The 22,257-nt window shown below is 40.8% G+C and overlaps 1 protein-coding gene across 5 annotated transcripts in view; it reads right to left on the reverse strand.

The window, feature by feature from the left end:
- Window positions 1–22,251, reverse strand: part of LOC121283135 — a 123,968-nt gene extending 101,717 nt beyond the window's left edge. For 4 of the 5 annotated variants that reach the window (XM_041197283.1, XM_041197282.1, XM_041197280.1 and 1 more), the window contains exons 1-2: window positions 20,629–22,251; window positions 15,984–16,113 (exon numbers count right to left, since the gene is read on the reverse strand). The gene's annotated coding sequence lies outside the window, so the exon portion shown is untranslated. The remainder of the gene's footprint in view (window positions 1–15,983; window positions 16,114–20,628) is intronic. The other variant, XM_041197281.1, reaches the window with a different exon arrangement.
- Between the last annotated feature and the right edge of the window lie 6 nt (window positions 22,252–22,257).

The following is a 22,257-nucleotide window of genomic DNA, read 5'->3' on the forward strand; positions in this document are numbered from 1 at the left end:
GGACGTCTGAGTGCCATGTGAATACAGTTGATCGTGTCCTGCACCTGTGGGAAACCCAAGATCTGGGCAGATCCAATTGCGCTTGCATCCTGGCTCTCTTAGTCCCGGGCGTAATGCACAAAGTTATGTGCCCATGTGAAGATAGCATTTGTAACCTCAGGATGCATTTGTGGCTGCAGGCCTGTGAATAACCCATGGAGCCCTGAAAGGAGTCACTGGTGTAAAAATTGAGCGCCGTGGTCACTTTCACAGCAACTGGCAGTGGGTGCCCTTCATGTCTCTATGGTGCCAAATGCTGCAGTAGTTGGCAGATGTGACCAACCAGTTCCCTAGACATGCACAGTTTTCGGCAACACTGGTTGTCAGTTGTTTGCAGGAATGAAAGACGGCTTCTATAGACCCTGGGTCCAGCTAGGCAGCGACCAATGATGGCTCGCTGTGGCTCTTTAGCAGCTTGTGCAGGAGCCCCAGTCACTCTTTTCTTTAGCATGGAGTTTGCTGGGGGTTATTAGTAAATGGGACCTCACTGAGGGTTTGGGGAAACACACTACCACATTGTTTAAAAATAATCCCAACACCTTCTGTTTATTGTCAGATGGTGAGGAAATAAGTACAGTTTGCCTGTCTCTCTTGTCCGTAATACCATGGAGGGATTTGTAAACAAAGATGAGAATTTTAAAATCAAGACTTTGCTTGACTGGGAGCCAATGTAGGTCAACGAGCATAGGGGTGAAAAGGGAACAGGACTTGTTGTGAGTTAAGACAAGGGCAACAGCATTTTGGATTACTTCAAGTTTATGGAATGTGGAATATGGGAGATCAGCTAAGACTGTGTTAGAATAGTCTAGATTAGAGGTAATGAAAGTATGAATGAGGGTTTCAGCAGCAAAAGATTTAAGGCTGGGGTGAAGTCTGATGATGTTATGGAGATGAAAATAGGTGGTCTTAGTGATGGCATATGAGGTCGGAAGCTCATTTCGGGGTCAGATGTGACACCGAGATTGCAAACGGACTCACCTAATCTCAGACTGCTGCCAGCAAGAGGGATGGAGTCAGTATCGAGGGAACAAAGTTCAGTGCAGGGACCAGAAACAATAGTTACAGTCTTCCCAATATTTAATTGGAGGAAATTTCTGCTCATTCAGTACTGGATGTCGAATTAACAGTCTGGTAATTTAGTTGTTCAGAGAACTGGAGGTAAGGTAGAGCTGTGTGTCATCATCATCAAACATGTGAAAATGAACGCTATGCCTTCTGGTGATATCGTGAAGGGGCAGCATGTAGATGAGGTGAGAAATAGGAGGCACCAAGGATAGATCCTTGGAGGACATCAGAAATAATGGTGCAGGAGCAGCAAGAGAAACCATTGCAGGTGATTCTCGGGCTTCAACTCGATAGATAAGAATGGAACCAGTTGAGAGCACACCCACTCAGCTGGATGAGAGGCGTGGAGAAGTTGGTGTGGTTAACCATGTCAATGGTTATAGACAGGTTAAGAAGGATGAGGAGGGAAAGTTTACCTTTGTTACAGGCATATAGGATGCAAATTGTGACACCAGTAAGTGCTGTTTAGCTAGTGTGGCAGGGCAGAAACCTGACTGGATGGATTCAAATATGGAGTTTGGGGGAAGATGGGAACAGATTTGGGAGGGGACAACATGTTCAAGGACTTTGGAGAGGAAAGGTCGGTTGGAGATGGGACTGAAGTTTCTGAGGATGATGGCGGTCAAGGGTTGATTTTTTGAGGAATGGGATGATGACAGCAGATACAGATTTAATATTCTAACCCCTTTATTGCCCAAGCTTTGTACAAAATATACAAATTATAATGCACATGTACAACTTAAACACTGGGTTAAAAACACTACTTGCTACTAATGTAATAAATGGGGTCGTTTGTTCAAGCATAGACAATACTTCATGTGATAGGTGGTAGTTGAGTTGTAAGCTGTTTACAATACAAAGGCACTGGGGTGAAATCAAAGTATCATCAGTGTGATATCCAAGAGGTTCTCTTATTCTTTTATTGATAAAATTTTTGGCATGAACACTGCAGAGAAATTTTTATAAAAGGATAATGGACTCAGCTGTTGTGTTTCCTATTAACTAAAGTACTCAGGTAATTGCCTCACCCGTTCAGAGAGATGTTGCTTGACGTCCCTTTTAACAATGTTGTAAAATGGTAGTCCATTCACTTTCAGAAATTCATGCATGTTTGGGAAAATTTCAGTGGCATTTTACTCTAAAAATGAGCCCAGAATTTCAGTTTTTTAAAAATCATTGACTCAATTTTGTCCTGGACATTAAAGATGTTTGCATTCAGCTCTTGAAGTCCTAGATTTAACACATTGAGGCAAGAGAATATTTCTAACAAGTAACCTTTGAGAATCAGACCATGACATGCAGGCAGTAAGAATGGGTGGTCTGTAAAGCATAATTGGACCTTGGAGTGAAATTCAACTGAACATATGAAGACCTTGTCATGTGACTGCCATCGAATCTTTGTGTGGAGCAACAGATTGACTCACTTGCTTCCCATCTCATTACATTGAGCAGAAAATATTTTAGAACTCAAGAGTCGAACTTTTGTAACATTTATCATCCTCATAGCATTGTCGGGCACCTCCTTAAGTTGGTAGACATGCTTTTGGCAGCAAGTGCTTCCCTATCTACTCTAAAATGCACCCACATCACATTGGGAGGAACTGCTCTGATATATATTGCTACTCCCTGTGATTGATTTTGCTTAGTCAGTGTAGATGCTAACATATTGTGACCAGACGACAGCATGCTACTTTATGAAACTGTCAAGCAATCAGAACATCTCCTCAATTGTTGTTGTGGTAGGCAGTGACTGACTGAACAAAGTATTCTCTGCACCACACATACACTCAAAGGTGAGCTATGCCTGCTACATCTGTGATTTTGTCAAGTTACAGGGCAAAATACTGGCTAAAGACGGAGTTCACTAATTGAGTGAGGACATAACTGGAATTGCCATTAATTCAACATAGCAGTCTGTTGTTTGATAATGGCACTAACTTAATTAATTTTGGGCTTCTCTCCAATCATAGTTCTTGCCTGTCTGCAGCTGCAGATGTTGTTAGGACCTCGGTTATGGCGTGAGATTTTCCCCATTTCGTAACTCTGTAACTAAATAAGAGCCTTAATGTTGTCATCAGCAGCTACGGAGTACAAAACTATCTTCCTGGCCATTAATTGCAACAGCGCCTGGTTGAAAAAGTTTGGCCTTGTGACTTCATGGGCTGAATTTTCCCCCTGTCGGTGGGGGGATTGTGCAGGGGCGGGTTGGAGCGAGCGCAAACACGATTGGCGCCCCCGATCGGGTCCGTGCCACCATTTTATGTGGGCGGGCCAATTAAGGCCTGCCCAGCGTGATGCTCGTCCAGAAGCGCTGAGAGCTCCCTGTGCGGGCCGGGGGAGATGGGGGCGGGGGGGGGAATTCCCTGAGCCGGGGCCTGCGCTCTTTCATGTGCATGTGCATAAAAGAGCGCAGAAATCCGTGCCTCAGGGAGGTCAGTTTAAGGTTTTAAAATTTACATAAAGGAAAAAAGAACTTTTAAAACATGTCCCCTCATGTGACAGTGTCGCATGAGCTGGGACATGCCAATGATTTTTTAAAATAATTTTTATTGAATTTTTAAACACTTCATGAAACCTCATCCCACCTTAAGGTTGGACGGGTCGCTCAGTTAATTGTTTTAATTAGTTTTTAACAGGCCTTAACAGGCCTTTGACAGTTCAGTGGGCGTGCAGCTGACTCAGCTGCGCATCTGCCGAACTGAAAATCTAAATTGATGCGTGGTGACGTCGGGATGCCTGCCCGGCATCACCGCTCGTCACTTTACGCATCGGCGAGCGGACCCCACCTCCCCCGCTCGTCGACCGGAAAATTCTTCCCCATGCTTTGTTTCCAAGTGCCTGCACAAAAGAGATGGTTGCAGACTGTTATTCAACAGGAATGCACCACATAATACACTCCAGATGAAGGCATTCACTGGCTCCAGTCCAAGTAAATCTCAATTTGATATTTTTTTTGTTATATTTACGTCCCTTTACTATAGATCCTGTTCTGTGCCTGATGTCAGCGTTTCACTTCACAGACTGAGTTTCACATGTTCAGTCAGTAGTCGTCTCACTAGTGACTTCAGCAAGTGTACTGGTGCTGGAAAGACAAATTTCATTAATTTGCTTCTCATCCCTGATGCTTTGTGTGTTCTTAACACCACACATCTTTAGCTATCTCCCCATTTTTCACTGTTACATTCCTGCAGATATAACATGACCTGTACAACCAAAAGAAAAGCAAACTTAGTTCTGAGCTCAGTCAGACTGGACAGTTGCTGGACAACTGAAACCACATTGTAGTGCACAGTGGTTGGGGGAGAGGACTTTGTATACCATTATCTGTGAATTTGTGTTCTCATTGGTAGATTTTGAAGTAAATTAGCTATTTTATATAATGAATTCCCAGTGTTTTAACAGTTCATATGGGTAGCCTGTATAAAAATAAGAGAAAAAAAATAATACCCACTATTAGATAATTTCTCCTGCTTACTCGCACCTCCATCCATCACCACCGCACACCCACGCCCCCCCCCCCGCCCACCCCCTTTCCCAGAGATGTCTTACGTACCTCAGCTGGAGACCCCTTGTAATATAGCAATACCCTCAGCACTGGAATGAGTACAAACACAATTAAGTGAATTTAATTACTTTTGGGGTGTAGATTTGATTGAAGTTGACAAAAGGAGATTGGTGTTAGTGAATTATACATTAAGATGATTCTCATGCAAGGCTTTGACGAATGACTAGAATAGTGGATAACTGAAGGATTGAAAACAGCCATTCCACTGTAATATGTCTTTATTTAGGAAGATTTTCTACATGTACAAATGCTTTTGCTCTTACTTTTTCTACCATCGAATGTTTGCTTTTGTGTGCTTATCAATGCAAGGGATATGCCATTCCTGTGAAGCATAACATTCTTTACTTTGTTTTGGCCTGTAGTTATACATTCACGCGTCAAGTATAACGTAGGTTGGATTTGGGAAAATTCCCTCCACTCTGCTCCAACCAGGTGGTTTAACTCCAGCCTCAAATGAGGATCACTTTCATTTCCCTATGCTTTGCAGGCTATCTGATGAGAGTGACAATTTGTGACAGGTGGGCCTGAAGACTCTCACAACTGGATTTAAAATGCTCTAAATTCATTTAGAAGAGGAATCTTTTATAGCCAGTGGATGGATGAGAACTTTACCCCATCAATTTGGTTGTAGGGGGGCACATGCTCTAAGGTCACACACAGCGGGACCCCAGAGCTCCCAAATGCTGAGTGTTAAATCACATGAGCAATAGGAAAAATCAGGGGCTTCTTTGTACAACATGCGTAGACTTAAAGTATTTTGAAATCTGTGAATGAAAACAGCAGCAGTGCATAAACAGTGCAATAGAGTCAGCATTTAGCAATAAAAATCCACTGTAAATTGCATAGCTCAAAACATCTAGTTAATATTTTTGGCATTATATAAATTAAACTTAGTTTAATCTCTTCCTTCACCCATATAAAATAGTATAGCTATTTGAACTGTGATCTTTTTAAATTTTGTATTTAGTTTTTTTTAGATATAAAAGTTGTTGCTGTTAGCTCATAGTAATTTATCAGTTGCTGGTAATGCAGCTAATGAACCAAATAGTAGCCACAGAGACAAAAAGGATATTGCCTGAACAGTGCATTGGGCACCAACTTAACTCCCTGCTTCTTGTGGTTAGCGAAAAAGTCAGTTGTGAGGCATCTATTCAGTATCTTAATAACCTAAAAGCTGTGATGCAAGTATTTGGGGCTTTTAAAGCTCTGGAGAACAGAAAAAGGCACATTTTACTGGGCATACTGCTCCTCAGCTTTTCACTAAAATTCTAGCTCACCACATTTGGGTTGGTGAGTTATGTAAAAACTATAGTCTGCCAACTTTAAGTGGAAGAGGTGATGCAGCATGGGAATTCTGGCCTAGGCTTTGCGGTGGTAACTATGACAAAACTGTCAGAATTCAGCATCATTACTCCGCCAAAACTGACAGCAACTTTGACACATGCACAGATAAAAGTGGAAATCCAGAAGTTGCTCTAAGTGATTCCATGCTCCTCCAGAGAGTGTCCTCCTGCAGTCTCAAAAGACCAAAATCAATTGGAAATTACAGAACTGATGAAAGCTTACACTCTTATGCTCTTTGTCTTGCTGTAAAAATGCTTGATGAAAGTTACATCTTGTTGAATTAGGCATAACTGTGTTTTTAACAGAGTACTAAGTTCCGAATTGCAGCTAATCTCCTTCACTGGCTCTGAAAAGCTAAATTTGTATTTGTGCAGTATCAAATTTCTCCATTATGGTAAAAAAAAAATCCACACTTTGTCAGTTAATTTATGATATTTTAGCTTCTATTTAAATCCAAACAAAATCATTTATTTTGCTCTCTAAAAATTTTAAGTGAAGGGTAATCAGTGCTTTCAGCTTCCTGAAATAAAAACAGAAAATGCTCTAAAAACCTAGCAAGTTTGACAGCATCTGAGAAGGAAACAGATGTGTGAACTTTCATCAAAGTGTATCTGCATCCAGTGACCGCAGTATTTTGCTTTTGTATTAGCTTTTAATTTCCTCGTTTGCTATTTCCATAATACTTGCTAGTGTGATACTTCAATCCATTTGGCTACTTACCCTGTTTAATGACATCACTGTTAGCTGGAAGCCCGGAGAATCCATTGATGTGGTGCCAGATTTAAACTTCCATCAGGAAAGGGTAAATCCACTCCACAGATCACTAGATTTATGTGGGCAGCTTTCTCCAAGGTCAGTGATGAGCACTGTTGCTTTGTTGCTGACTGCAAAATCCAGCCATTAGGTCTGAAATCAGGAAAAGCATCAAGATGCCACAGGACAGATTTAGTGAAGTCAAAAGAGATTGAAGTATTAACACAGTCAGCAAAGCAGGAAATAAAACGTGATGAAGTTTTCAATTTTAATTAACATTTTACAGACGGCAAAATAAATGATCAGGTCGTTCACATGGGATTCATTGAAGCTGGAATATCATAAACAAACTTTTTAAAAAATTGTTTCAAAAATATGATTTTTTTTATCATATTGGGGAAATCTTGGCATTCCACAATCATAAAATTAGTTTTCCAGGGCAAGTGAGGCTATTAAGCAGTAACAATGAACATAATACATCATTTTTAAGGGATTCTATTGTGAGACTGGTTGTGTAAAAAGGCAAATTTTCATCAGTGCAGTAATTCCAATTTGATTGTAGTCCCGAGGAAATTTCAATGGTGCATCCTATGGCAAAGAGCAGAATCACTGACAAGAACTTCTGGATTTCCACATTTTATTGCGGATATTTGGACTCCACCAGTTGCACCAGTTTCAGAGGTACTGAATAACAGTAATGCTAACAATTCTGATCTTGTTACTACTGCAAATCTGGGCAATTGTAAGGCTAGTGAATCCTTTTATTTCCATATGACCAGGACAGAATTCCAAAAAAGAGCCTGCATTTATATAGTACCTTCCAAGATCTCAGGATGTCCCAGAAGCAATTTACAGCCACTGATTTACTTCTGAAGCATTTTTTAAATGTAGGATATGTAATAGCCAATTTGTGCACAGCAAGCTTTCACAAAGATTAAATGACCAGATTAACTGTTTTAGATTTTGCTTGATGGATAATTGTTGGCCTGAACATCGGATAACTCCCCTGTTCTTCTTCAAATTGTCCCATGGGATTTTTTTACTTCCTCATGAGAGGGCAGATAGGGCCTTGGTTTAATAGTTACACAGTACTTTTGGTTAAAAAAATCCAGCTGTAGCATTCATGAGTTTTTTAAATAATCCCCAAATGTTCCAGATTCAGAGTAGATGGACCAAAGTAGCTATTAGCACATTGCATCACAAAGTGTAAAAGCTGGGAATTTGGTACAAGTGAGAATTCAGTGCTGAGGGCGTAGGAGAGACAGGCAATTAATCTACTCTACTCATAACTTAAACTAGATCAAGTGCTTAAAAGGTTAAAAACCATAAACCAAGTTTATAAAATACATAAGACTAATTAATTAAATAATAAAACATGGTTAAATAGGGATGGCCATGCAGATGGCATGTCACAACTGCGGCATGTGGACGTTGTGAAGAGCTTCATGATCCCATGTCTGAAGTGCCTACACCTCAAAAAATTTTAACTCAAGAGTTGTTGAGCTGGAGTCTGAAGTGTCTTGCTCCCTGCAGGTATTAGAGAGGTGGAGAGTTTCCTGGACACTTTGATCCAAGAGACAGTAACATCTTTTAGGAAATGGTAAAGGTTTGGTTAGTGGTCATGGACAATATTGTGTGACTGCGAGTCAGGCAGGTAAGGCATCTCCACTGATGATGCTGGAAGATCCTCAGCCACTCTCCTTATCCAAGAGACTAGGTTCTTGTTGCCTGTAGATGAGGGCAGTCTGTAGAGTGGATGAGCAAATTGACCGTGGCACTGTGGTATAGGAGGTCATTCAAGTGGAGGGAATGAAAGGAATGTAGTAATGGTCCAGGACAATATAGACAGTGGAACAGATAGTGTTCTCTGCAGCTGCGACAGGGGTTCTGGAAGTTGCATGCCTGACTGGTTCCAGTTTTAAAGACATCGCCGCATGTCTGGAGAAGGACTTGCAGTGGTAGAGGGAAGATCCATTTGTTGTAGTCTGCATAGGAACTAATGGCTTAGGTAGAATGAGATGCTGCTGAGGAGTCCGAGGAGCTAGGATCCAATTAATAGGCAGAGCCTCAAAGGTAATAATCTATGGATTACTATCTGAGCCATGCATAAACTGACATAGATCAAAGAGTTGAATGTGTGCCACAAAGACTGGTATGAGAGACGGGGGTTTTCATACATGGGGCACTAGCAGCAGTATTGGGAAAAAGGGAAATGTTCTGTTGGGGTGGGCTTCTGCAAGGTTTACTGATGTCATCCTGGAGGTCATACCAGAGTGCGTGTGGGAAAGGTGAGGTGGCTGAAGGCAATCCAGTCAAATTAAGCAAACCTTGATGGAGGTGGCCAAGCATTTGAGCACCACAGGGTTGCCAGGTGGACCTGGGTGCAGTGCAATAAGAGGTTCAATTACCTTCTTTGTTCTGGCAAGGTGAGTGCAACATGACACCCAGATGAAGGGAATGGATACACTCCTCATATGAGAGCATAGCACTTCAGCTGCATTGGGAAGCCTCAGCTCTGCAGAGGCACCTGCTGTAAGAGGCAAGTTCTCATGATCTCTTTCTAATGTCTCCCACATGGCCGGTTGTGGAAGGGTGCATGTCACTGCAGCATTACCAGAGTCCTCAGAAGACATGAAAGCCACAAAGCCATGTCATCGTACAAGCGCACAGTTCACCAGTGCATATACATTTACATCAGTGGGTCTCCATGCACGGTTAGAAAGGATGGCATTAGTTGACAGCCACGTCAATGGTGAGCAGGAGGAGGTGAGAAAGGCAGAGGTAGCTGTGGGCAGTTCCCCTTGGAGGATGAAGGACAGATACATCCATTCTCAGCTAGTACAGATGCAGTTATGGGAGTAACAAGCAAAAAGGCAGCTCTACTTTGACTAGCAGCATGAGATGTGTGCCCAAATGTTGGGAGTTCTTTGATGCAATGTGCAGTTATGGGTTGAAATGGAGGAGTCCATTCAGCTGATGGATAGATAGATTCTCGATTTACAAGGGAGTAAAGGGTATAGGGGGTAGACAGGAAAATGGAGGTGAGGCTATAATCACGTCAGCCATGATCTTATCAAATGGCAGAGCAGGCTTGAGGGGCCAAATGGCCGCATTCTCATAATTCATATTTTCATATGTGCACCAACATGGCTCAGGGTTTTGAATGCATGAATTCCTCCATTGAGAGAGTGGGCCAACCTCATGGAGAGCTTCATGCTCCAGCACTCTGAGTGGCTGCAGGAAGAGCACGCTGACATGCACAGAATATGCTCTGTAGCATTAATGGGTCTATGGTACTGAGTAGATGCCAAACACACCCCCAGTTGATGATTGGCACCCAGTATTGCTGGAGGGTAAGGGCTGAGGCAGTCACCAATGAGGAAGGGTGCCATCCCTCACAAGGCGCATCATTATCATCAGCCTTCTTGACCCCTCTGATTGAAGGACCATCAATGCAGCAGAGCCCTGTGACAGAGGCTTCCCCTGCATTGAGAAAAGGGAGGCCACTAACAAAGGGCCAAATCCGCACTAGCGGTATCCTCGCAGGGGCTGAAAGGTAGCCAAATCCACACTGGTGGTATCCACTCAGGGGCTGTAATAGAAGACTGTGTCAGTGACATCTGCACTGAGTACGAATAAATAAATAAAATACAGTCAGGGCAGGAGAAAAATGAATTGATCTAAATCATAAGAGCGGTTTGTGCTGGAGAGGGATAGAGAGAAAGGGAGAGGGGTACCCCTAGGGAGTTAATGAGCAGTGACAGGCAGGAACAGAGGAAATATGAGCTTCAGTCAGTTTGATTGTCCCTGTAGATTCACACATCTGTAGGACTGCTACTTTTCTCCTGAGGTATGGTACATATTTTGAAAGCTTTGTGCTGACACTTGATTAGGTCCTGTGTATGTTGGTCATTTCCGCCAATCTGGTCACAATGTTTCCTGGTGGAGAGGCCTCTTCGCAAGTACTTATGATGGACGTCAGGGTCAACCAGGAACTATGGACCTATTGTAATTGCTGGTGGCTGGAGGTTGAGATACTGAGAAGGGCCACCTCAGTGCTATCTTAAATGAGTGGCCAAGAAGGTGGCAGTTGGAGTATAATGTGGGGGATGAGAGGTTATGCACATTGGTGGGAGTATTAGAAAATCAGAATCTGTTCAATGGTGAAAATCTATGAAATGTTGGTAGAGAAATTTGTGTATTCTTGCGCAAAAAGTTAACATGCTGGGACAGCAAGCAATTAAGACGACAAATCACAGAATCACACAGTGCAGAAGAGGCCCTTCAGCCCATCGAGTCTGCACCGACACATGAGAAACGCCTGACCTACCTACCTAATGCCATTTACCAGCACTTGGCCCATAGCCTTGAATGTTATGACATGCCAAGTGCTCATCCAGGTACTTTTTAAAAGGATGCGGGGCAACCTACCTCCACCACCCTCCCAGGCAGCGCATTCCAGAGCGTCACCACCCACTGGATAAAAGTTTTTCCTCACATCCCTCCTAAACACCCCGTCCCTCACCTTGAATTTGTGTCCCCTCGTGACTGACCCTACAACTAAGGTGAACAGCAGCTCCCTATCTACCCTGTCCATGCCCATCATAATCTTGTACACCTCGATCAGGTCGCTCCTCAATCTTCTCTACTCCAATAAAAACAACCCAAGTCTGTCCAACCTCTCTTCATAACTTAAATGTTTCATCCCAGGCAACATCCTGGTGACTCTCCTCTGTACCCGCTCCAGTGCAATCACATCCTTCCTATAATGTGGCAACCAGAACTGCACACAGTTCTCCAGCTGTGGCCTCACCAAGGTTCTATACCATTCCAACATGATCACCCTACTTTTGTAATCTATGCCTTGATTGATAAAGTGTCCCATATGCCTTTTTCACCACCCCACTAACATGTCCCTCTGCCTTCAGAGATCTAGAGACACACATGCCAAGGTCCCTTTGTTCCTCAGAACTTCCTAGTGTCATGCCGTTCATTGAATAATTCTTTGTCAAATTACTCCTTTCAAAGTGTATCACCTCACACTTTGCAGGGTTAAATTTCATCTGCCACTTATCTGCCCATTTGACCATTCCGTGTATATCTTCCTGTAGCCCAAGACACTCAACCTCACTGTTAACCACCCAGCCAATCCTTGTGACATCCGCAAACTTACTCATCCTACCGCCCACTTAGTCATCTATGTCGTTTATATAAATGACGAATAATAGGGGACCCAGCACAGATCCCTGTGGTACGCCACTGGACACGGGTTTCCAGTCACTAAAGCAGCCTTCTGTCATCAACCTCTGTCTCCTACAACTAAGACAATTTTGAATCCACCTTATCAAATTACCTTGTATCCCATGTGCATTTGCCTTCTCTATAAGTCGCCCATGTGAAACCTTGTCAAAGGCTTTGCTGAAATCCATATAAACTACATCAACTGCACTACCCTCGTCTACACACCTGGTCACCTCAAAAAATTCAATCAAATTCGTTAGGCATGACCTCCCTCTGACAAAGCTATGCTGACTATCCCTGATCAAACCTTGCCTATTTAAATGGAGATAGATTCTCTCTTTCAGAATTTTCTCCAATAGTTTCCCTACTACTGACATGACACTCACTGGTCTGTAGTTCCCTGGCTTATCAAATGGTAAGTTGGTCTTTATTGCAAAAAGGTTGGAGTCCAAAATTAAGGAAGTCTTGCTATATCGCGTAGGGCTTTGAAGACCACACTGAGCACCTGTGTACAGTTTTGGTCTCCACACCAAAGGAAGAATATGTTTGCCTAAAATGGCGTTTAGTAAAGGTTCATTAGGTTTACTCCTGGGTTGAGGAGGTTTTCCTAGGAGGAGAGATTGAATTGAATGGGCATTTATTCTCTGGCATTTAGAAGAATGAGAAGTGATTAATTGAAACATATAAGATTTGAGGTGACTTGACAGGGTGGATGCTGAAAGTCCATTTCCTGTGACAGGGGAGTCTAGAACCAGGGATTATAAATCATAAGGTAAGGGCATGCATGGCCATTTTACACTGAGATGAGGAGAAATTTCTTCATTCAGAATTATGAATCTCTGGAATTATTTATCCCAGAAGGCTGCATATGCTAAATTGTTGAGTATTTCCAAGGCTGAAATCAGTAGATTTTGAACGCTTAAAAGAAATAAGGGATATGGGGAATTATGTTGAGGTCAAAGATCAGTCACGATCTTATTAAATGGTGGAGCAGGCAAGAAGCAGTACAGTTTACTCCTGCATCTATTTCTTACATTACAATAGATGCAACACAAATAGTAACAGAGAATGCTGGAGACACTCAGCAGGTCAGGCAGCATTTGTGGAGAGTTATAGAGAGTCAATGCTTTAGTTTGATGAACTTGCATCAGTACACAAGCAGGATTGTCCGGTCCAAAGTCAACAGACTTTTGGCCAGTCTCCAAATTTTCCAGTCCCACCCGTGATGATGCCCGCCACTGGTGGGACCAGAATATCCTGGCCTATGAAGCTGTCCTTAAAGTGGTATGTTTATGTGGGCACTTTTTCAATTGTGCAACCTTCTGGAAAATTAAGATTGTTTTGTAGGTATTAAGCATTGCTCATTAGAAGAAATTGAATGATCGTTTCCTGTGTCACATACCATGTTTAGCAACAATTTTTTTCTTCATACCCAAGTGGTTTACATCAATGAAGGTAATTTCCTCTTCCATAGGAATTAGCACCTAAAACAAGTGATCAGTTTGCCTAAAATGAAAACTATCAGGAAAATATTGCAAAATTGAAACACACTGCAAGAACATTTTTTCTGCTTGCAGGAGAGTAGGACTATTGGAACATTGGCTTTTCTCAGACAGGCTGTCTGATTATGTAGCCTCTGGGAATAATACATTTAAGCTCTCAATAAACTTCTTAATTGGTTCCACTTAATTGATATTCTCAAGTCATAATGTCAACGTTAAGTCACCAAGGCCTGTGAAACAGGTGGGTATGTAAAAAAGGTTGGCTAACCAGAGCAAAACAGATCTGCTTTGCCTCTGCCACCAAGGTGCAGTTTTCAAATATATTTCAGGCCTTAATCATTGAGATTGCTGTTAAATCTGTCAGGACCATGGGGTTTCTTGAATTCTTGTCTCCAACATTTAGATAGAGCAATCCACAGCATTAGCACTGGAGCAGAAGCACATCTGGCACTTGAACTTCTAGGGTGCAGTGGCCAGAAATAGTTGCCTACAGGAGGGAGGAGAGTCTCTGAAGTTGGCATCCTTCTCCTTTGCAGGTGCGTAACATCCCTCCTTCTCTGTACCTCCTCCGCTAGGAACTCCAGGGCTGCATCCAAGAATGTTTCACCTCTCCCTCAGCCATCCTGTAACATGGTGCTGTGTTCCAGCTAGGACACCATAAACTTTCAGTGGAAGTGAGTGCAAGGAGCCTGCAACCACCATTGGATTAAAATTGTCCCTAATCAGAACCTGAGTGCTAAACCTGCAGCTTTCTAGTTTAGCACCTTCAAGCAATTCAAATTATAGTAATGAGCAAGTAGGTGCAAACTTACACACTAGTTTTATTAACACTGCATCCATTTTGCACTCTGTCCAAAATAATTATTTCCTAGTCCCAGTCCTTTGTTCTTTCCCTTATTTATATTTCCCCTGCTTCCACCACTCTCAGGTACTGCATTCTAGATCACCTTAAATGCCAACCCTTCTGTCACTGGAAACAGTTCCTAATTTACAGGAAGTCTTTGCTTTAAGTCTCCCTGCTCATTTCATTTTAAGTTGATTATTCTGTTATGAATAGGCTTGCTTGCATCAAAGAATGAGTAAGTTTATTAGTCACTAAAAACCCCAAGAAAAAAAAAAGGAAATGCAACACACACTGATCAGAAGTGAGAGGTTGAGTCCAAAAATAAAAGTTAAAAAAAAAGTATACCACTTTGTTCTCCAAAATTTGGCCCAACACAGCTTCCTGCCACATGCAGCTGGAAACAAACTGATCAAGAGAGAGATCTCTTTACCTTCCAGGAATTCTTCCCCTTTTATTGCCCTGTTACTATCCCAGTCTATATAAGACTAGCTGAAAAACCCCATTATCACCACACTGTAGTTCTTGCGCCTTTCTGAATTTGCATGTAAAGTTGTTCCTCTTTTACTATTTGGTGGTCTATAATATTCAGAGTGGTATAGTAGCTCCTCTACTGTTCCTTAATTCCAACTGAAAAGTTTTTGTCTTTGACCCCTCAACCACATTTTTGTCTAGTGCTGTAATAGTTTTTTGATCAATACTGTCACCACCATGCCCCCCCCCCCCCACCCCGCCCCCGCCACCCCCCACCCCCCGCCACCCCCCACCCCCCCAACTCCTTTATTTCATCATTTTTCTCTAACTACCCAAAGCTAGGAATGCCAAGTTCCCAATCTTCCCATTTTTCAGCCAGGTCCCCATTATTGTCACTACATCTTAGTTCTATGTGGTGACTTGTAGTGTGGTAAATAAGGTTGGTAAACCACAGGTACGTTTATGCACATGCATTCCAAACTTACTATTTCACCTTTGCTCCCTGTCTGATCTCTCTTATTTCAAAAATTTTACTTGTATTTGTCTCTCCCAGTTCTCTGTACATAAACAATATTAATATAAAAGTAAGAGAATTATGTTAGAAATCTTCCACTAGTTATTACTGATCTCAGTAGTTTTAAAGGTAGTATAAGCCTTTAGATCATTATATCATTTACACTGTAAATCTTAATTTTGTTTAGTTTGCTGTCTCAGTCCTTTTGCTTTTCTTTTTGAAAACTTTATACTTCTCATGTTGAACCTTTCTTTCCTAACCCCAATATTCCTTTGAACTAGTACTTTTTTTTTTAAAGTAAAGGTGTTTTCATTACCTAAAGAAAGAAAGAATCAGGCAACGTATAAGATGGGCATCCAATTTAACCCAGATTGTTTCCCACCGCACTGGTTAGATTGACATTCAACCCACTGTTTTTCCAGCCAATGAAAGTCTAAATTGTCACACTTGCATTATAATTGCAACCAGGCCAAATTTGGACACAAAAGCACGTTCAAACCAGGAAATATATTTTGCACATGCTCCACTTATTAGCAGCCCATGAAGCTGAAAAACACTTGAACATGTAATCTCAACTGTGGTTCTGTATGGGGTGACGTATAATCTTCCATGCATCAAGGTCTCCTTACATCGTGCATCACTCACCTATTGAGGCAACTGGGAAGTGAGCTGCCTCCTTGTTCTATCAAAAGGCCAGAAGTAGTTGTACAAGACTCCTTTAGATTTTTCCTGTCACCCTATGGGAAAGCCATTCTCCTAACATCTGAATATACTCCTGCATACATTATACAATAAGACTATATTAGAAATGTGCAAAAATCCTGTATATTAAATGTTAAAAATTACATGAGTAATACAAAGGCTTAACAATACTCAATGTTTCACTATTAGTTACACATACTGTATAGTGATACATTAGCATAAATTTTAACAAAATGATGAAATGATTTGATGTGTACATCTTGCACTTTAGTGCATTGTATTTCACTGCTCACAATAGTCTTGCTCTACATTAGAGACATCAAATGCAGATAGCGTGGCTACTTCATGGAACACGCCCGTTCAGACCACAAGCATATCCCAAAGCTTCCAGTGGCCTATCATTTTAATTTAATTCTCCCACAAAGACTATTCAGTTCTAGCCTCCTGCAGTGTTCCAACAAAGCTCAAGGAGCAGCACTTCATCTTTTGAGTAGGCATTTTGCAGCCTTTGACCACATTCTTTTGTTGGCTGCTTTAGGTTTCACTTTTGTCTTTTTTGCTTTAGACAGCAGTTGATCATTATTCTGCCATTCTGACCTCCTCTAGACATCTTTCACTTTACATTGTCCCATTACCACTCCCTTTGGTCCTGCACCACCAACCATTTTGCCATTTAATCTCTCCCATTTTTCACCGTGATAGACATTCCCTTTTGTTCCTTTTCCCCCCCATCCTCTGTACTTTCACTTGGTCAAAACCTATTACATTTCTAACTTTTCCCAGTTCTAATGAAGGATCATCAACCCCAATCCCACCAGGTTGTACTGGGCAGAGTGACAACTACAAAATGTTGCATCCAGTTGTTCGTTAAATTAACTCGGTGGTGTCGTGTACCCGAGGCTGCCAACCCTCCAGATTGTCCTAGAGTTTCCAGGATTGTAGAAAGATGGCAAAAGTCAGAGATTGTGGTGCTGTAGTTTGCATATGTGAATTTCTTGAACAGTTCTGTTGAAAACCAAACCCAGCCTTGCCTTCAGATTCATGAAGGAGAAATCACTAAAGGCTGTAATCAGTGGGTCACGTCAGAAGATTTCACAAAATATATCAAGCCACAAATAAACGTCTGGTTTCAATAAATATTACAGAACAAACTGTTTTTACACCATGTTTTAACATAGTAAAAAATGCCAATATGCTTCACAGAAGGTTATTGACAAAATCTAACACTAAGCTACATAGAGATATTAGGACAGGTGACTAAAAACTCAACTAAAGTAGTAGGTTTTAATGAGCATCTTAAAAGGAGCAGAGAGAGTAGTGAAGTGGAAGAGTTTAAGAGCATTCCAGAGCTTAGGGTCTAGGCAGGTGAAGGCATGGCCAGAAATGCTTTTTTTTTTAAATTTCAGTCATAGGATATGGGCATAGCTGGCTAGGCCAACATTTATTGCCCATCCCCAATTGGCCTTGAAAAGGTGGCGGTGAGCTGTCTTCTTGAACCACTGCAGTCCATGTGTTGTCGGAGCACGCACAGTGCAGTTAGGAAGGGAGTTTCAGGGTTTTGACCCACCAGTCATGAAGGAAGTTTGAGCAATGAAAATCAGGAATGTCCAGGCTGCAAGGTTTGAAGGAGTGCAGAGATCTTGGAGGAGGGAGGGAGAGATTATGGAGAAATTTGATGTCTTAATCTTTATGTGTACAAACAGAATACAAAATCACATGCATAACTACTGTACTAGACTACAACTTTCATTTTATTTTTCATTTAAAGCACTTGCTAAAATTAAGAATCTTCAACAAGCATTTGCTTCGTATGATAAAAGCTTCATCCGAAATAAAATCCAGGCAACAGTTAAATAACCATAAAAATAGAGAGAGAGAGAGAGAGAGATATTAAAAATGCCCGGGCGATAAAACTGAACAAAGTACAATTTTTTTCTGTCCAATTGAGGTGTTATAAAATCTTATACACAACTCATACAGAAAGTATAGGAAAATAAATTGAACTGATGGAAGTTCTAAATTCAACAAGCCGAAAATTATAGGTACACCTTAAAATTAGACTTTGCAACAGATAAAACAGAACACGACAGTTCACTTTTACACACAATAGTGATCCTTTAACCATTGTCCACAGTTGGCAAATACTTTGCATTTACTTCTTTAAAAGTTGGGTCTGTTCAGTTTTGTATCACTTAGTTATTTTAGAAAAAAAAAGTTGGTCCAGTGGTTATGTATGCAGTTTTTGCATTTTAAGCACCAAATAAATAATGCAACACATTTGAATGTCTGAACCAAACAGCACAAAAGGGAAGGTAGCGAGAAAGGGATAAAAGGATATGTTCATAGGAGGAGATGACATAGGATCACAGGAGGCACATATGGAGTGTAGATACCAGCATAGACCTGTTGGGCCAAACAGGATTTACACCACAGACCATGTAATATTTGTACAACATATCAAGCTTAAGGAATATAGTTTGAAGTTTTTTTTTAATGTTTAAACCAATCCTCTATTAAAGCTTGACATATTTTGTGAATCCACCTCATCAAGGTTTTGACTAATGCAAATTTGACAATCCTACTCATACCAGTCACACCATTTCCTCAGTGTTGACCATCTGTAATACTAACTGTAGCCTTGTGAATTCCCCTTCAAGAGATCGATGGCAGAAAAGGGTCTGGCACCAGGAATTTATGCTGTTGATTCATGTGCATAAACATATGCATCCACCACAAACTCGACTTTTACATTTTATTCCGTATTACTCGCACTTGTACCAGAGGAATTAATCTTCCATTCCTGGAATCCTCAAGGCAATCAAGGAGGGTTGATCAGCTGACTAGCTCAGGGCACTGCCACTCATTGAAGCACCCCAAAATGCGCCTTGGCTGAGAACTCATGCAGCACAAGCTGGAAAATCAAATGTGGGAATGTGCTGGTCTCTACTATTCAATTCCACATTTGGTAACTGGGGTGTCCAATCATATTATCTTCTTGTGCGTCAGTGAACACTACCACTTAACATTATACGTTTGCAGCACAAACAAGTAATTGTATTAAATATCACTAAATTCATTATGATAAACAGCACATTGAAAGAAACAGTACTTAGAGTTAATTTGTCATGGACATGGTTTTAGTGTAACATATTGCAGTGGTATTTAAAAGTTAGCATGTAATGGAAAAAAAGAGATGGATTTCTCCTGCACTGTTTGAAATACTGATATAATGATGTCTGCTTCCAGGGTCATGCCTTGGTCAAGTTAGAATGTTTTTTTTTTGTTTAGAATCTTTTACATAAAGGGAGCAGAGAAGGCAGGACAATTAAATAATTACTGGAAATTATATCTTACATTACAAATGGGGCTGTAGTTAATTGTTTATGCACAGCTCTGTAGTAAATCATTTTTCTCTAGCATATGAGAGTGCTTCTTAAAAAGGGTTGTATCTGGTATTGGTTCATCTGCAGTTGCTCTCATGAGCTACAAATGAGCTTACAGGGTGTTTCTCTTCACTGTACTGAAATCAAGATTCAAATTAAGACTCTCATTATCATTTACCCTGTTTCCCAGGAACTCATAACTGTGGAATTATGATCTTCAGATTTTATCTTGTACAATCTACAGTATTTGGAAGCCGAAACTTAAGATCACCAATTGTTTCATCATTTACCTTGTCCAGTCGGGTTTATTTGAGATCAATTTACATTGTGACATCTATTAATCTCACACTGCAGCTAGCTATGGGAGACTAAATCTTCCAACACACACCAAAACTGCAATAGAAGACACAGAATCGTAACAAATAGCCCTCATCAGGGCCTGGAGTTTGAAGCAACAAGTTGTGAGGTTGATCTTATTCAATCCCCTCATCAACATTGGTGGTGACTCCACTATAGCCTTGAATGATCAAGCAGTTTACTCAATTTGAAAAAAAAAATCAGCATATGATAGTTGCTACAAAATAGTAGGCTATTCAATTAGATCATGGCCCATCTGTACCTCAACTCTATTTATCCAACTTTGTTAAAGTTTTCCACCAGACTTTTATGAAAAAGTGCTCTGGATTTCACTCCTGCATGGCTTAGCTCTAATTTTCAGATTTATTCTTACCTCGCTCTGGGTTTCTCTCTACTCAAATCTTTTAATCATCTTAAATATGCTTTAGATCATTCCTAAACCTTCTAGCCACTCTAGCCACACAAGTCAACATGTTTTGGAAAGTTGATGGAAATGGCAACTCTTTCTTGTAGTTCTACTTGGCATTTTTAGAAATTCATACAAATTATATAAGAATCCTGTACAAAATTACAAATATCAACAAATCACCTTCTGATTGAGATAATGCTCTACCCTAGAAATCTTGCTTTAGCTGGCATTTCAGTGATGGCCGTAACTCTACAGAAATAATTTCTTCCACTTGAAATGATATACTGATTTAGTGGATTACAAATTAATAGTTACCACCAATAACAACTACCTGGAAGACTTTCAGGAAAGGATCAATTGCAATTATTTGACAATCTTCACGTTTGCTTCTGGCTCATACAAGCTAGTTACAGAAATGCATGAACAACAACCCACAAACCTGTCTAGTACTGGAAATGTTGCTCGGAGCAGCTGAGGCAATGGATCAGTAGATATTTTTCCATCCACGATCCCAGTTGAACCAAATTTGGAAGAAGCTTGGCAATGACCTGCGTTCTTGTTGCAGAGTGTGGTGGAAGTTGAGAAAGAGAAAAAAAACACTAGAAAGTATTAAATACCGAAATTGCCTTGTGATGACTCAAAAGATAGTTATCAACTCAGTGGCTTCTTCCAGCCTTATGGCCCTTCAAAAGCCAGTGTGTTATTTGTTTCCTTCTCCCTCCACTCCGCTTATTGACCTCTACTCCTTCAGCCATTACACTGCTGCCCTCTGGAACTCCATCAATACTTCCATCTTATCACCACTTACTCAGTTTTTAAAAGCTTCTTCTCCAACTATGATTTTGACAATTAACTCCTTTCTATTGTGTGACACTGTTCTATATCCTAAAAAGCACAAAATTTCTCACTGTCACATGAACAACGCTGTAGAAATATAATTCATATAGCTGGCACAATAATGCAGTGGAAGTTTAATGGGACAGCATAGGAAGAGAACCTTGAATCATACCCTATTAGGAAATGTGCGATCCAGAGAAGAAAATAATTCAACTGGTTTTATTATAGGCAATGTTAGAAACAGAAGTAATCTCTTCCCGTTCCCACCCCCAGGACAAGTTAGAAAGTCTTAAGCAAATAGTTAAATCGATTTCATACCCTTAGCTGTGGAAAATTAGCAACAGTGTAGTCATTGTCTCCACCATGTGGCACATAGTGGCAAAGATCAAGGCAAGCCAACATTTCTACAATCCAGTTAAGCTTGTAGAAACCATGGCATCAGAGAGTTCATTCAAAACATTTATTGCAAATAGAAACATCAAGCTACAGTTTATAACTAAACAAGAATTTCTAAGAATGGGAAACAGCTAATGCATCAAATTGCCTGGAACAATTTTGACACCATCTCTTTCAATCTCCTCCATTTTAGCTACCGAATTTGTACCGTACAGTCCAATTACTTTTTCTGGTAAAATTTCACAAACCCATTGCATATCAGTTAACAGCTTGCTCTGACTTTCCTTCTTATTCCCAAACAAAACAAATTGGTGTTCCCTGGTATTCAATGAACAATTTCCTTTCATTAATTTTTGTCCAGCCCTATTATACTTTTCAATGTTAAAGTAGATTACCTCAGTGCCTTCCATTTTTGCCACGAGTACAGGCTCAATTTCCCTAAACTTTCCATAAAGCAAATTCCTGATCCCTCAAGCCATGTTGGTTACAACCCTTTAGATAGCAACATCATGAGGGGTGACCAGATACATACAGTATCCTCAAAATGAGATTTGATCACTCAAATGCCAACAGTACAGCTTGTGATTTACATAATACTCGTATTAGTTAATGCAACCTAGTATCTTATTTGTCTTTTACTATGATTTAGAAGCCCAGAATAACCCAATAACTCTTTCCACAATGTTATCTATTTAACACAATAGGTCTTTTGGTTCCATGCACCTAACGTAATGCTACAACTTGATCCCACTATGTTTAGTGTATAAAAAGCCAAAAGAACTACTGACTGGGAAAGAAGAATAGAAGTTTCACAGCAAAGGCAACCAACACATTA

The sequence above is a fragment of the Carcharodon carcharias genome, chromosome 10 (genome assembly GCF_017639515.1).
Source record: "Carcharodon carcharias isolate sCarCar2 chromosome 10, sCarCar2.pri, whole genome shotgun sequence".
In the NCBI taxonomy this organism is placed as follows: Eukaryota; Metazoa; Chordata; class Chondrichthyes; order Lamniformes; family Lamnidae; genus Carcharodon; species Carcharodon carcharias.